The sequence below is a fragment of the Heptranchias perlo genome, chromosome 19 (assembly GCF_035084215.1).
Source record: "Heptranchias perlo isolate sHepPer1 chromosome 19, sHepPer1.hap1, whole genome shotgun sequence".
Lineage (NCBI taxonomy): Eukaryota > Metazoa > Chordata > Chondrichthyes > Hexanchiformes > Hexanchidae > Heptranchias > Heptranchias perlo.
The window spans coordinates 47464107-47478914 of NC_090343.1; positions in this window are offsets into that span (position 1 = coordinate 47464107).

Here is a 14808-nt window from a genome sequence, read left to right on the forward strand (position 1 = left end):
TCTGCGCTGTTTTTATCCCCGCTCCGCTCTTGCTCTGCGCTGTTTTTATCCCCGCTCCGCTCTCTCTCTGCGCTGTTTTTATCCCCACTCCGCTCTCGCTCTGCGCTGTTTTTATCCCCGCTCCGCTCTTGCTCTGCACTGTTTTTATCCCCGCTCCGCTCTTGCTCTGCGCTGTTTTTATCCCCGCTCCGCTCTCTCTCTGCGCTGTTTTTATCCCCACTCCGCTCTCGCTCTGCGCTGTTTTTATCCCCGCTCTGCTCTTGCTCTGCACTGTTTTTATCCCCGCTCCGCTCTCGCTCTCGCTGTTTTTATCCCCGCTCCGCTCTCGCTCTGCGCTGTTTTTATCCCCGCTCTCGCTCTCGCTGTTTTTATCCCCGCTCCGCTCTCGCTCTGCACTGTTTTTATCCCCGCTCTCGCTCTGCGCTGTTTTTATCCCCGCTCCGCTCTCGCTCTGCACTGTTTTTATCCCCGCTCTCGCTCTGCGCTGTTTTTATCCCCGCTCCGCTCTCGCTCTCGCTGTTTTTATCCCCGCTCCGCTCTCGCTCTGCACTGTTTTTATCCCCGCTCTCGCTCTGCGCTGTTTTTATCCCCGCTCCGCTCTCGCTCTCGCTGTTTCTATCCCCGCTCCGCTCTCGCTCTGCACTGTTTTTATCCCCGCTCTCGCTCTCGCTGTTTTTATCCCCGCTCCGCTCTCGCTCTGCGCTGTTTTTATCCCCGCTCCGCTCTCGCTCTCGCTGTTTTTATCCCCGCTCCGCTCTCGCTCTGCACTGTTTTTATCCCCGCTCTCGCTCTGCGCTGTTTTTATCCCCGCTCCGCTCTCGCTCTGCGCTGTTTTTATCCCCGCTCCGCTCTCGCTCTGCACTGTTTTTATCCCCGCTCCGCTCTCGCTCTGCACTGTTTTTATCCCCGCTCTCGCTCTCGCTCTGCACTGTTTTTATCCCCGCTCTCGCTCTGCACTGTTTTTATCCCCGCTCTCGCTCTCGCTCTGCGCTGTTTTTATCCCCGCTCCGCTCTCGCTCTCGCTGTTTCTATCCCCGCTCCGCTCTCGCTCTGCACTGTTTTTATCCCCGCTCTCGCTCTCGCTGTTTTTATCCCCGCTCCGCTCTCGCTCTGCGCTGTTTTTATCCCCGCTCCGCTCTCGCTCTCGCTGTTTCTATCCCCGCTCCGCTCTCGCTCTGCACTGTTTTTATCCCCGCTCTCGCTCTCGCTCTGCGCTGTTTTTATCCCCGCTCCGCTCTCGCTCTGCACTGTTTTTATCCCCGCTCTCGCTCTGCGCTGTTTTTATCCCCGCTCCGCTCTTGCTCTGCGCTGTTTTTATCCCCGCTCCGCTCTCGCTCTGCACTGTTTTTATCCCCGCTCCGCTCTCGCTCTGCGCTGTTTTTATCCCCGCTCCGCTCTCGCTCTGCACTGTTTTTATCCCCGCTCTCGCTCTGCGCTGTTTTTATCCCCGCTCCGCTCTCGCTCTGCGCTGTTTTTATCCCCGCTCCGCTCTCGCTCTCGCTGTTTTTATCCCCGCTCCGCTCTCGCTCTCGCTGTTTTTATCCCCGCTCCGCTCTCTCTCTGCGCTGTTTTTATCCCCGCTCCGCTCTTGCTCTGCACTGTTTTTATCCCCGCTCCGCTCTCTCTCTGCGCTGTTTTTATCCCCGCTCCGCTCTTGCTCTGCACTGTTTTTATCCCCGCTCTCGCTCTCGCTGTTTTTATCCCCGCTCCGCTCTCGCTCTGCGCTGTTTTTATCCCCGCTCTCGCTCTCGCTGTTTTTATCCCCGCTCCGCTCTCGCTCTCGCTGTTTTTATCCCCGCTCCGCTCTCTCTCTGCGCTGTTTTTATCCCCGCTCCGCTCTTGCTCTGCACTGTTTTTATCCCCACTCCGCTCTCGCTCTGCGCTGTTTTTATCCCCACTCCGCTCTCTCTCTGCGCTGTTTTTATCCCCGCTCCACTCTTGCTCTGCACTGTTTTTATCCCCGCTCCGCTCTCGCTCTCGCTGTTTCTTTCCCCGCTCCGCTCTCGCTCTCGCTGTTTTTATCCCCGCTCCGCTCTTGCTCTGCACTGTTTTTATCCCCGCTCTCGCTCTCGCTGTTTTTATCCCCGCTCCGCTCTCGCTCTCGCTGTTTTTATCCCCGCTCCGCTCTTGATCTGCACTGTTTTTATCCCCGCTCCGCTCTCTCTCTGCGCTGTTTTTATCCCCGCTCCGCTCTTGCTCTGCACTGTTTTTATCCCCGCTCCGCTCTCTCTCTGCGCTGTTTTTATCCCCGCTCCGCTCTTGCTCTGCGCTGTTTTTATCCCCGCTCCGCTCTCTCTCTGCACTGTTTTTATCCCCGCTCTCGCTCTCGCTCTGCGCTGTTTTTATCCCCGCTCCGCTCTCTCTCTCGCTGTTTTTATCCCCGCTCTTGCTCTGCGCTGTTTTTATCCCCGCTCTCGCTCTGCACTGTTTTTATCCCCGCTCTCGCTCTCGCTCTGCGCTGTTTTTATCCCCGCTCCGCTCTCGCTCTGCACTGTTTTTATCCCCGCTCTCGCTCTGCGCTGTTTTTATCCCCGCTCCGCTCTTGCTCTGCGCTGTTTTTATCCCCGCTCCGCTCTCGCTCTGCACTGTTTTTATCCCCGCTCCGCTCTCGCTCTGCGCTGTTTTTATCCCCGCTCCGCTCTCGCTCTGCACTGTTTTTATCCCCGCTCTCGCTCTGCGCTGTTTTTATCCCCGCTCCGCTCTCGCTCTGCGCTGTTTTTATCCCCGCTCCGCTCTCGCTCTCGCTGTTTTTATCCCCGCTCCGCTCTCGCTCTCGCTGTTTTTATCCCCGCTCCGCTCTCTCTCTGCGCTGTTTTTATCCCCGCTCCGCTCTTGCTCTGCACTGTTTTTATCCCCGCTCCGCTCTCTCTCTGCGCTGTTTTTATCCCCGCTCCGCTCTTGCTCTGCACTGTTTTTATCCCCGCTCTCGCTCTCGCTGTTTTTATCCCCGCTCCGCTCTCGCTCTGCGCTGTTTTTATCCCCGCTCTCGCTCTCGCTGTTTTTATCCCCGCTCCGCTCTCGCTCTCGCTGTTTTTATCCCCGCTCCGCTCTCTCTCTGCGCTGTTTTTATCCCCGCTCCGCTCTTGCTCTGCACTGTTTTTATCCCCACTCCGCTCTCGCTCTGCGCTGTTTTTATCCCCACTCCGCTCTCTCTCTGCGCTGTTTTTATCCCCGCTCCACTCTTGCTCTGCACTGTTTTTATCCCCGCTCCGCTCTCGCTCTCGCTGTTTCTTTCCCCGCTCCGCTCTCGCTCTCGCTGTTTTTATCCCCGCTCCGCTCTTGCTCTGCACTGTTTTTATCCCCGCTCTCGCTCTCGCTGTTTTTATCCCCGCTCCGCTCTCGCTCTCGCTGTTTTTATCCCCGCTCCGCTCTTGATCTGCACTGTTTTTATCCCCGCTCCGCTCTCTCTCTGCGCTGTTTTTATCCCCGCTCCGCTCTTGCTCTGCACTGTTTTTATCCCCGCTCCGCTCTCTCTCTGCGCTGTTTTTATCCCCGCTCCGCTCTTGCTCTGCGCTGTTTTTATCCCCGCTCCGCTCTCTCTCTGCACTGTTTTTATCCCCGCTCTCGCTCTCGCTCTGCGCTGTTTTTATCCCCGCTCCGCTCTCTCTCTCGCTGTTTTTATCCCCGCTCTTGCTCTGCGCTGTTTTTATCCCCGCTCTCGCTCTGCACTGTTTTTATCCCCGCTCCGCTCTCGCTCTGCGCTGTTTTTATCCCCGCTCCGCTCTCGCTCTGCACTGTTTTTATCCCCGCTCTCGCTCTGCACTGTTTTTATCCCCGCTCCGCTCTCGCTCTCGCTGTTTTTATCCCCGCTCCACTCTCGCTCTGCACTGTTTTTATCCCCGCTCCGCTCTCGCTCTGCGCTGTTTTTATCCCCGCTCCGCTCTCGCTCTGCGCTGTTTTTATCCCCGCTCCACTCTCGCTCTGCACTGTTTTTATCCCCGCTCCGCTCTCGCTCTGCACTGTTTTTATCCCCGCTCCGCTCTCGCTCTCGCTGTTTTTATCCCCGCTCCGCTCTCGCTCTCGCTGTTTTTATCCCCGCTCCGCTCTTGCTCTGCGCTGTTTTCATCCCCGCTCCGCTCTCGCTCTCGCTGTTTTTATCCCCGCTCCGCTCTCTCTCTGCGCTGTTTTTATCCCCGCTCCGCTCTCGCTCTGCACTGTTTTTGTCCCCACTCCGCTCTCGCTCTGCGCTGTTTTTATCCCCGCTCCGCTCTCGCTCTGCGCTGTTTTTATCCCCGCTCCGCTCTCGCTCTCGCTGTTTCTATCCCCGCTCCGCTCTCTCTCTGCGCTGTTTTTATCCCCGCTCCGCTCTCGCTCTGCACTGTTTTTGTCCCCACTCCGCTCTCGCTCTCGCTGTTTTTATCCCCGCTCTCGCTCTGCGCTGTTTTTATCTCCGCTCCGCTCTCGCTCTCGCTGTTTCTATCCCCGCTCCGCTCTCGCTCTCGCTGTTTTTATCCCCGCTCCGCTCTCGCTCTGCGCTGTTTTTATCCCCGCTCCGCTCTCGCTCTGCGCTGTTTTTATCCCCGCTCCGCTCTCGCTCTGCGCTGTTTTTATCCCCGCTCCGCTCTCGCTCTGCGCTGTTTTTATCCCCGCTCCGCTCTCGCTCTGCGCTGTTTTTATCCCCGCTCCGCTCTCGCTCTGCGCTGTTTTTATCCCCGCTCCGCTCTCGCTCTGCACTGTTTTTATCCCCGCTCTCGCTCTGCGCTGTTTTTATCCCCGCTCCGCTCTCGCTCTGCGCTGTTTTTATCCCCGCTCCGCTCTCGCTGTTTTTATCCCCGCTCCGCTCTCGCTCTGCGCTGTTTTTATCCCCGCTCCGCTCTCGCTCTGCGCTGTTTTTATCCCCGCTCTCGCTCTCGCTGTTTTTATCCCCGCTCCGCTCTCGCTCTGCACTGTTTCTTTCCCCGCTCTCGCTCTGCGCTGTTTTTATCCCCGCTCCGCTCTCGCTCTGCGCTGTTTTTATCCCCGCTCTCGCTCTCGCTCTCGCTGTTTTTATCCCCGCTCCGCTCTCGCTCTGCGCTGTTTTTATCCCCGCTCTCGCTCTCGCTCTCGCTGTTTTTATCCCCGCTCCGCTCTCGCTCTCGCTGTTTCTATCCCCGCTCCGCTCTCGCTCTGCACTGTTTTTATCCCCGCTCCGCTCTCGCTCTGCACTGTTTTTATCCCCGCTCCGCTCTCTCTCTGCGCTGTTTTTATCCCCGCTCTCGCTCTCGCTGTTTTTATCCCCGCTCCGCTCTCGCTCTCGCTGTTTCTATCCCCGCTCCGCTCTCGCTCTGCGCTGTTTTTATCCCCGCTCCGCTCTCTCTCTGCGCTGTTTTTATCCCCGCTCCGCTCTCGCTCTCGCTGTTTTTATCCCCGCTCCGCTCTCTCTCTGCGCTGTTTTTATCCCCGCTCCGCTCTCGCTCTCGCTGTTTTTATCCCCGCTCCGCTCTCTCTCTGCGCTGTTTTTATCCCCGCTCCGCTCTCTCTCTGCGCTGTTTTTATCCCCGCTCTCGCTCTCGCTGTTTTTATCCCCGCTCCGCTCTCGCTCTCGCTGTTTCTATCCCCGCTCCGCTCTCGCTCTGCGCTGTTTTTATCCCCGCTCTCGCTCTCGCTGTTTTTATCCCCGCTCCGCTCTCGCTCTGCGCTGTTTTTATCCCCGCTCCGCTCTCGCTCTGCGCTGTTTTTATCCCCGCTCCGCTCTCGCTCTGCACTGTTTTTATCCCCGCTCCGCTCTCGCTCTGCACTGTTTTTATCCCCGCTCCGCTCTCGCTCTGCGCTGTTTTTATCCCCGCTCCGCTCTCGCTCTCGCTGTTTTTATCCCCGCTCCGCTCTCGCTCTCGCTGTTTTTATCCCCGCTCCGCTCTCTCTCTGCGCTGTTTTTATCCCCGCTCCGCTCTCTCTCTGCGCTGTTTTTATCCCCGCTCTCGCTCTCGCTGTTTTTATCCCCGCTCCGCTCTCGCTCTCGCTGTTTCTATCCCCGCTCCGCTCTCGCTCTGCGCTGTTTTTATCCCCGCTCTCGCTCTCGCTGTTTTTATCCCCGCTCCGCTCTCGCTCTGCGCTGTTTTTATCCCCGCTCCGCTCTCGCTCTGCGCTGTTTTTATCCCCGCTCCGCTCTCGCTCTGCACTGTTTTTATCCCCGCTCCGCTCTCGCTCTGCACTGTTTTTATCCCCGCTCCGCTCTCGCTCTGCGCTGTTTTTATCCCCGCTCTCGCTCTCGCTGTTTTTCTCCCCGCTCCGCTCTCGCTCTGCGCTGTTTTTATCCCCGCTCCGCTCTCTCTCTGCGCTGTTTTTATCCCCGCTCTCGCTCTCGCTGTTTTTATCCCCGCTCCGCTCTCGCTCTCGCTGTTTCTATCCCCGCTCCGCTCTCGCTCTGCGCTGTTTTTATCCCCGCTCCGCTCTCTCTCTGCGCTGTTTTTATCCCCGCTCCGCTCTCGCTCTCGCTGTTTTTATCCCCGCTCCGCTCTCTCTCTGCGCTGTTTTTATCCCCGCTCTCGCTCTCGCTCTCGCTGTTTTTATCCCCGCTCTCGCTCTCGCTGTTTTTATCCCCGCTCCGCTCTCTCTCTGCGCTGTTTTTATCCCCGCTCCGCTCTCTCTCTGCGCTGTTTTTATCCCCGCTCTCGCTCTCGCTGTTTTTATCCCCGCTCCGCTCTCGCTCTGCGCTGTTTTTATCCCCGCTCCGCTCTCGCTCTGCGCTGTTTTTATCCCCGCTCCGCTCTCGCTCTGCGCTGTTTTTATCCCCGCTCTCGCTCTGCGCTGTTTTTATCCCCGCTCTCGCTCTCGCTGTTTTTCTCCCCGCTCCGCTCTCGCTCTGCACTGTTTTTATCCCCGCTCCGCTCTCGCTCTCGCTGTTTCTATCCCCGCTCCGCTCTCGCTCTGCGCTGTTTTTATCCCCGCTCTCGCTCTGCGCTGTTTTTATCCCCGCTCCGCTCTCGCTCTGCACTGTTTTTATCCCCGCTCCGCTCTCGCTCTGCGCTGTTTTTATCCCCGCTCTCGCTCTCGCTGTTTTTATCCCCGCTCCGCTCTCGCTCTGCGCTGTTTTTATCCCCGCTCTCGCTCTCGCTCTCGCTGTTTTTATCCCCGCTCCGCTCTCGCTCTGCGCTGTTTTTATCCCCGCTCTCGCTCTCGCTGTTTTTATCCCCGCTCTCGCTCTGCGCTGTTTTTATCCCCGCTCCGCTCTCGCTCTGCGCTGTTTTTATCCCCGCTCCGCTCTCGCTCTGCGCTGTTTTTATCCCCGCTCCGCTCTCGCTCTGCGCTGTTTTTATCCCCGCTCCGCTCTCGCTCTCGCTGTTTTTATCCCCGCTCCGCTCTCGCTCTCGCTGTTTCCCGCCGCTCTGGTGAGCTCTCGCTCTGCGCTGTTTTTATCCCCGCTCCGCTCTCGCTGTTTCCCGCCGCTCTGGTGAGCTCTCGCTCTGCGCTGTTTTTATCCCCGCTCCGCTCTCGCTGTTTCCCGCCGCTCTGGTGAGCTCTCGCTCTGCGCTGTTTTTATCCCCGCTCTCGCTCTGCGCTGTTTTTATCCCCGCTCCGCTCTCGCTCTCGCTGTTTTTATCCCCGCTCTCGCTCTCGCTGTTTTTATCCCCGCTCTCGCTCTCGCTGTTTCCCGCCGCTCTGGTGAGCTCTCGCTCTGCGCTGTTTTTATCCCCGCTCTCGCTCTCGCTCTGCGCTGTTTTTATCCCCGCTCCGCTCTCGCTCTCGCTGTTTTTATCCCCGCTCCGCTCTTGCTCTGCGCTGTTTTTATCCCCGCTCCGCTCTCGCTCTCGCTGTTTTTATCCCCGCTCCGCTCTCGCTCTGCGCTGTTTTTATCCCCGCTCCGCTCTCGCTCTCGCTGTTTTTATCCCCGCTCCGCTCTCGCTCTCGCTGTTTTTATTCCCGCTCCGCTCTCGCTCTGCGCTGTTTTTATCCCCGCTCCGCTCTCGCTCTCGCTGTTTTTATCCCCGCTCTCGCTCTCGCTGTTTTTATCCCCGCTCCGCTCTCGCTCTGCGCTGTTTTTATCCCCGCTCCGCTCTCGCTCTCGCTGTTTTTATCCCCGCTCTCGCTCTGCGCTGTTTTTATCCCCGCTCCGCTCTCGCTCTGCGCTGTTTTTATCCCCGCTCCGCTCTCGCTCTCGCTGTTTTTATCCCCGCTCCGCTCTCGCTCTGCGCTGTTTTTATCCCCGCTCCACTCTCGCTCTGCGCTGTTTTTATCCCCGCTCCGCTCTCGCTCTCGCTGTTTTTATCCCCGCTCCGCTCTCGCTCTGCGCTGTTTTTATCCCCGCTCCGCTCTCGCTCTGCACTGTTTTTATCCCCGCTCCGCTCTCGCTCTGCGCTGTTTTTATCCCCGCTCCGCTCTCGCTCTGCGCTGTTTTTATCCCCGCTCTCGCTCTCGCTCTCGCTGTTTTTATCCCCGCTCCGCTCTCGCTCTGCACTGTTTCTTTCCCCGCTCTCGCTCTGCGCTGTTTTTATCCCCGCTCCGCTCTCGCTCTGCGCTGTTTTTATCCCCGCTCTCGCTCTCGCTCTCGCTGTTTTTATCCCCGCTCCGCTCTCGCTCTGCGCTGTTTTTATCCCCGCTCTCGCTCTCGCTCTCGCTGTTTTTATCCCCGCTCCGCTCTCGCTCTCGCTGTTTCTATCCCCGCTCCGCTCTCGCTCTGCACTGTTTTTATCCCCGCTCCGCTCTCGCTCTGCACTGTTTTTATCCCCGCTCCTCTCTCGCTGTTTCCCGCCGCTCTGGTGAGCTCTCGCTCTCGCTGTTTTTATCCCCGCTCCACTCTCGCTGTTTCCCACTGCTCAGTCACAGGGGCCGATATCAGTAACTGAGGGGCCCATATCAGTCACAGGGGCCAGTCATTAGGGCCGATATCAGTCACTGGGGGGCCAATATCAGTCACTGAAACTGGTATTAGTCACAGGGGCCGATATCAGGAACTGAGGGGCCCATATCAGTCACAGGGACCGGTATCAGTCACTGAGGACTGATATCAGTCACTGAGCAGCCGATATCAGTCACCAAGGGGCTGATATCAGTCATCGAGTGACCAATATCAGTCACTAAGACAGTCACTGAGAGGCGATACCAGTCACTGAGACTGATAACAGTCACTGAAAGGTGATATCAGTCACTGAAGGGAGATATCAGTCACTGAGAGGCTGGTATCAGTCACTGGGGCCAATATCAGTCATTGGGGCCTATTTCAGTCACTGAGGGGCTGATATCAGCCGCTGAGACCGAGATCAGTCGTCGAGGGGCCGAGATCAGTCGTCGAGGGACCGAGTTCAGTCACTGAGTGCTGTCCTTTATTGGGGATTCTTGGCCAATTTTTACATGGAGATGTTTTGGAAATTAGTTAGGTTTGAATGTTATTTTTTTTAAGACAAAGTCTGTTCTCACAGGTTTTAAAAGCCTCAGGCTGCATCCACTGAGGCAAAGGAGGGTGGTTGCTATGGTAATGGGCCAACTATGCTTATTGGTGTTCACAATGACCGAGGACAACTTGTTATCTTGTCTTGGGTGGCCCAACAAAACAACCAGTACGATGGGGATAATTCTATTCAAATGAGTCAGGCATGAGGTGTCTACTGAGAATATACTCTTAGGGAGAGGAGGTGGTTGGTTTGACTGACAGACCTACTGGCAAATCCCTGAATGGGGAAGAAGTTGAAGGCACAGCCCTCCCATTTGCTGGGAATGCAGACAGAAAAGGGAAAAAGAGACAAGGGCAGCATACAGGCACATGGGAACACCACCTGCACGTTCCCCTCCAAGTCACACACCATCCCGACTTGGAAATATATCACCGTTCCTTCATCGTCACTGGGTCAAAATCCTGGAACTCCCTTCCTAACAGCACTGTGGGAGAACCGTCACCACACGGACTGCAGCGGTTCAAGAAGACGGCTCACCACCACCTTCTCAAGGGCAATTAGGGATGGGCAATAAATGCCGGCCTCGCCAGCGACGCCCACATCCCGTGAACAAATTTTAAAAAAAGACACTTGGGCAGTCATTCAGATTTTAAACAGGAGACTGTGAGGTGCAAGCTCTGGGCCTAGTGCTGGAAACTAAGGTGCAGGAGTTGCAGTTAGAAGTTGTGTAGCGGGAAGTAATGCCCAAAAAAACAAGTATGTCAGCCTATGAAAGGGACAGAGCAAAGGTTCATTACTCTTCTCTCTTTTTTTTTCTCGAGGAGAAAAGTATGATTGAGTGTAAGAAGTGGGATTTGCTTTAACTGTTAGTCTGTATGCTGACTTGTGACTGTGAAATGCAGCAGCTTAACTACTTGCATTGATCCTCGTCTTGCGAAAGTGTTTCTCAGTCAGCTGACTGAAAGATTGGAGAACAGCACATGAGGGCAGGTGTGAAAGGCACATTATCCTGTTCAGATCACGACAGGCCTGTTTACACCCCTGGGTTACACTATCATATAATAAGATACTGGATAGTACGGGCATACTGTGGAACTTAACACACTCAGACCACTTACAGGAGTGATCAGTACCGCTGTACCTGAGAGAATATCTAAGGCAGACCCGAAATTTGTAACAAGTGCCTTAGATACAGGACAGGGGCGCAGAAGAGTGACATTTTAACTAAAGCAGAGGGTGCACATTATACAAAGCAGAGGGCCTTTTATATAGAGGAGAGGAACACCTTATAGATGGAAGAAAAATGTCAGGTACAGGAGAAGGGCATCTTGTATCGACAGAACTGTGCCTTAAGTAAAGAACAGAGATTCCTAATATACCTTTATAAGATAAATATCTTGCACAGAGGAAAGGGGCGATATACATGTAAGAGAAGCATTTGATATGTTCAGTTTGTTACTTTTTGGATCGTGGTGCCCTAGGTACACAAAAGGTAGGTCTGGGCCAGGGTTTGGGTTATGTTTGAGCTAAAGTTAAGTCTAGGGTTGGGCTAGGATTAGGGTCAGGTTTGTGGTAAGGACTCGGGTAGGGGCAGAGTTAGAGCTAGGTTTGGGTTAGAATTAAGATTAGAGTTGAGTTAGAGTTAGGATTAAGATTAGAGTTGAGTTAGAGTTAGGATTAAGATTAGAGTTGAGTTAGAGTTAGGATTAAGATTAGAGTTGAGTTAGAGTTAGGATTAAGATTAGAGTTGAGTTAGAGTTAGGATTAAGATTAGGGGTATGGTTAGTATTAGGGGCAGTCTTTTGGTTTGGATTAGGTTTATAAATAGAGTTAGGGGGGAGTTACTATCACTGTACCATGTTAATCCCTATGTAGTATTACAATCCTCTCCCTGGAAACACACTCCCTGTTGCATCGTTCCCATTAGTTAGTCACCACATAGTGACTGCTGTGTCATGAGTGACATTAGCAATTGCAGGTTCATTCTGCTCAGTATATTTTTATGGCAAAATAAATATATCTTTATCTTTTGCCCTGTTATCACCGGAGCCCAGCTGTACTCTCTCCGTTGCTGTGGTTTCCAGGGTGTTCCTGGCAATGCATCAGTTCACATTTCTCCACCCTTATCAGCTGTTGTGAGGAAATGTACATCTCAGCTCAGACAGTTCACTAAAGTGAATCCCGTTTAACCCTTCACTGTGTTAACGACAAGAACCTACTGAAATCTACACTTGGGTAAGTACCTCATGCCGACATCCCAGACATGACCCGCTGACTTTCTGAGAGATAAAAAACACATTTTTTCATTTGTTTCAAACATAACGCATGATATATAATAATAACAAATATTATAATTTTAATAAGACCGGCAAAGTTAGAAATTAATGTAGCTGATGACCCTGAGCTGAGCTGCCGACCCTACCAAGTCCCATTCACCCTTCACCTCTGTGCTCGCTGACCTACATTGGCTCCTGGTCCGTCCTCGCCCCTCCCTATCTCTGTAATCTCCTCCAGCTCTACAACCTTCCGAGATCTCTGCGTTCCTCCAATTCTAGCCTCTTGTACATCCCCCACTTCCTTCGCCCCACCATTGGTGGCTGCACCTTCTACTGTCTAGGCCGTAAGGTCTGGAATTCCCTCCGTAAATCTCTCCGCCTCTCTACCTCTCTCTCCTCCTTTAAGTCGCTTCTTAATACCGACCTCTTTGACCAAGCTTTTGGTCACCTGTCTCAACGTCAATAGACTCAGTGTCAATTTTTGTCTGATTATGCTCCTGTGAAGCGCCTTGGGACTTTTATCTATGTTAAAAGCTCTATATAAATGCACGTTGTTGTTGTTGTTCTCGTTGTTGTTGTTGTTGTTGTTGTTGTTGTTGACACACTTAATACACTCGCACCAAATTGCTCTCCCCACTATTTTAAGAGGTACTGTCGCCTTTATTTTAAACTGTTTAACAGCAGGGAGCGGAATTTGGTGCAAGTGTATTAAAGTATTCGCAAGATAACATCACAGTCATTTCTACCCTGCAATAGGCACCCAAGGGCTGATTTTCCTCCTGGCCCCTACACCAGTGCAACTTTGGAGGGAACATGATATCTGCCCACCCCATGCCCTGACCCTGAACCTGACTCTAATCCTGACCCTGGCTCATGCCCTGAGAGAATCTCAGAAGTGGTAGCAGGTGGCAGGGAACCAGCCTCAACAGTTTAACCCTAAAGGGAAATTTGCCCTCTAAGTCCAGCGTGAGAAAATGCCATTCGACCCATCAAAACCACCCTATTTCAGAGGCTGGTGGATGATTAATCTGCCACTAGTCAATCCCCTGTGAGGTTGCACATGGATAGCCAAGACCAAATATAGTCTTCAGGTGAAGCAGTGCTAGAGGGATGTGGATAATTGCACCACAGACATATTTCAGTCCCATTTCAAAGTTATAAACTCTGTCCTTATTTTTGTATTTCCATCATATAAATTCCTATGTCCTATAATGGAAACTGTCTATGTAAACTTGTCACGCTGTAATTACCCCCTCCCGCCACTAATGGCGCTGCAGCGCCTCCAGTGGTAGGAGGATGCAATTACATCATGTTTCCATTAGTTAGGCTCTGCTGCTGCAAGCTCCTAAAGGCTGCAGCAGCAATTTCCATCCTCCTCTTTATGAGGGTTCCCCAACGCAGCTGGAAATCCAGCTAGCAGCCCCCCGACTTTTATTGAAATGAGCCGGACCTCGGGGTCAGGGTCAGGGCATGGGTTGGGCAGCTGACCAGTCTCCTCCAAAGTTGCACCGGTGTAGACCAGGAGGAAGAGATAGAACGTAAGCTCCCAATGGTTTGGTTGGTAACGACAGTGCCCAGGAGCAGGTCTCAAGTTTGATCTCTGGCCTGTGCTGAGTTCACTGGCCTAAGATCGGGTGGCAGTCAAGGTGGTTGATGTTAGCCTTAGTGCCCTGGAGGAGAGTACAAAACTGACCTGGGTAGCTCCCTCCTGATTGCTATCAACTGAACCCCCTGCTGCAAATGCATGTATGGGAGCATTGATTAGGCTTGGCTGTAAATTCCTCTTATAGTTGAATAGTCTGCCAACACTCACAGATAAAGAGCAACCACTTGGGTGAAGTACCAGAGGGAGGCCAGCGCCAGTGGAACTGTACCCCAGCGAGAGTCAGCACCTTCAGGAGGGATGGGGAGAAAACTGAGGGAGGAAAGGTGGTTTTAAAAGAAAGAAGAAATTTAATGGGAAAAGTCCTAGCTCACAAAGGGTTAATTGCCCCAAACTGAGAATTACTATTTTGTCCAAGATGAGGCTCCCTGCTTCATCTATTTACACTTTCTGTCTTTCATCTTTCTATGGCTCTCCCCCACACACACCCTACATTACTCCCGACTGAGAGTATGGGAAGGAGCTCGGCCCCAGACCTAATGCTCTTCAGAAACTGATCACTGGCATGTGATCAAGAGTAACTACGGCAGCTCTCCCTCCACTTCTCCTTCCCTCCCCCTGATAAATATGGTGCTCAAGCTGCCCTAAAACTAGCCCAGATCAGGCTGCCCAGTAAAAGTCTACTTTGTAGGGAAAGATATCCCAGAAAATTCTCCTTACCGATACACAGACACGGGAGTGGATAAACATGCTGTGTGTACGGTGCCAAGCTAAGACAAAGTATCATTTGCTGCTGCTCTCTGAATGAATATCTTTACTCTTGCTAATTTTCAATAATATAATTTAGACTTAGTTTAGGACATAGGAACATAAAAAAGATGGGTGTGTCCTACTCACATCAACACAGTTGAGATCAGTAAATTCAGGCGTGTGACCATAAACTTAGATCCCCATTGCTCCCTCCATCTCTCTTTATGTTATGTATTTGTAAACTATTTGTATGTATCCTCATTCAAACAGCACAGCAATCCATCGAGTCACTAATATAGGAGCAGGAGTAGACCGTTCAGCCCTTTGAGCCTGTTCCGCCATTCAATTAGATCATGGCTGATCTGTACCTCAACTCCACTTTAGCTCCGTATCTCTTGATACCTTTACCTAACAAAAATCTATCGATCTCAAACTTGAAACTTCCAATTGATCCCCAGTATCCACAGCCTTTTGGGGGAGAGAGTTCCAGACTTCCACTACTCTTTGTGTGAAAAAGTGCTTCCTGATTTCACTCCTAAATGGCCTGGCTCTAATTTTAAGATTATGCCCTCTTGTTCTGGATTCCCCCTCTTATTCTGGATTCAGAGGAAATAATTTGATTTCTATCCTATCGAATTCCTATTGCCATTTTAAAGACCTCAATTGGATCACCCCTCGACCTTCCAAACATAAGGGAATACAAGCCTAGTCTATGCAACCTGTCTTCATAACTTAGCCCTTTAAGCCCTGGTGACAGTCGAGTATCCCAACGTTGAGTCTTTAAATTGTAACGGTGTTAAAGCCCTGTCTGCCTGTTACCTCCTCAGCAACATGAGAGTTTCTGAGCTGTGTTTTCCTTATCTCTCTCTAA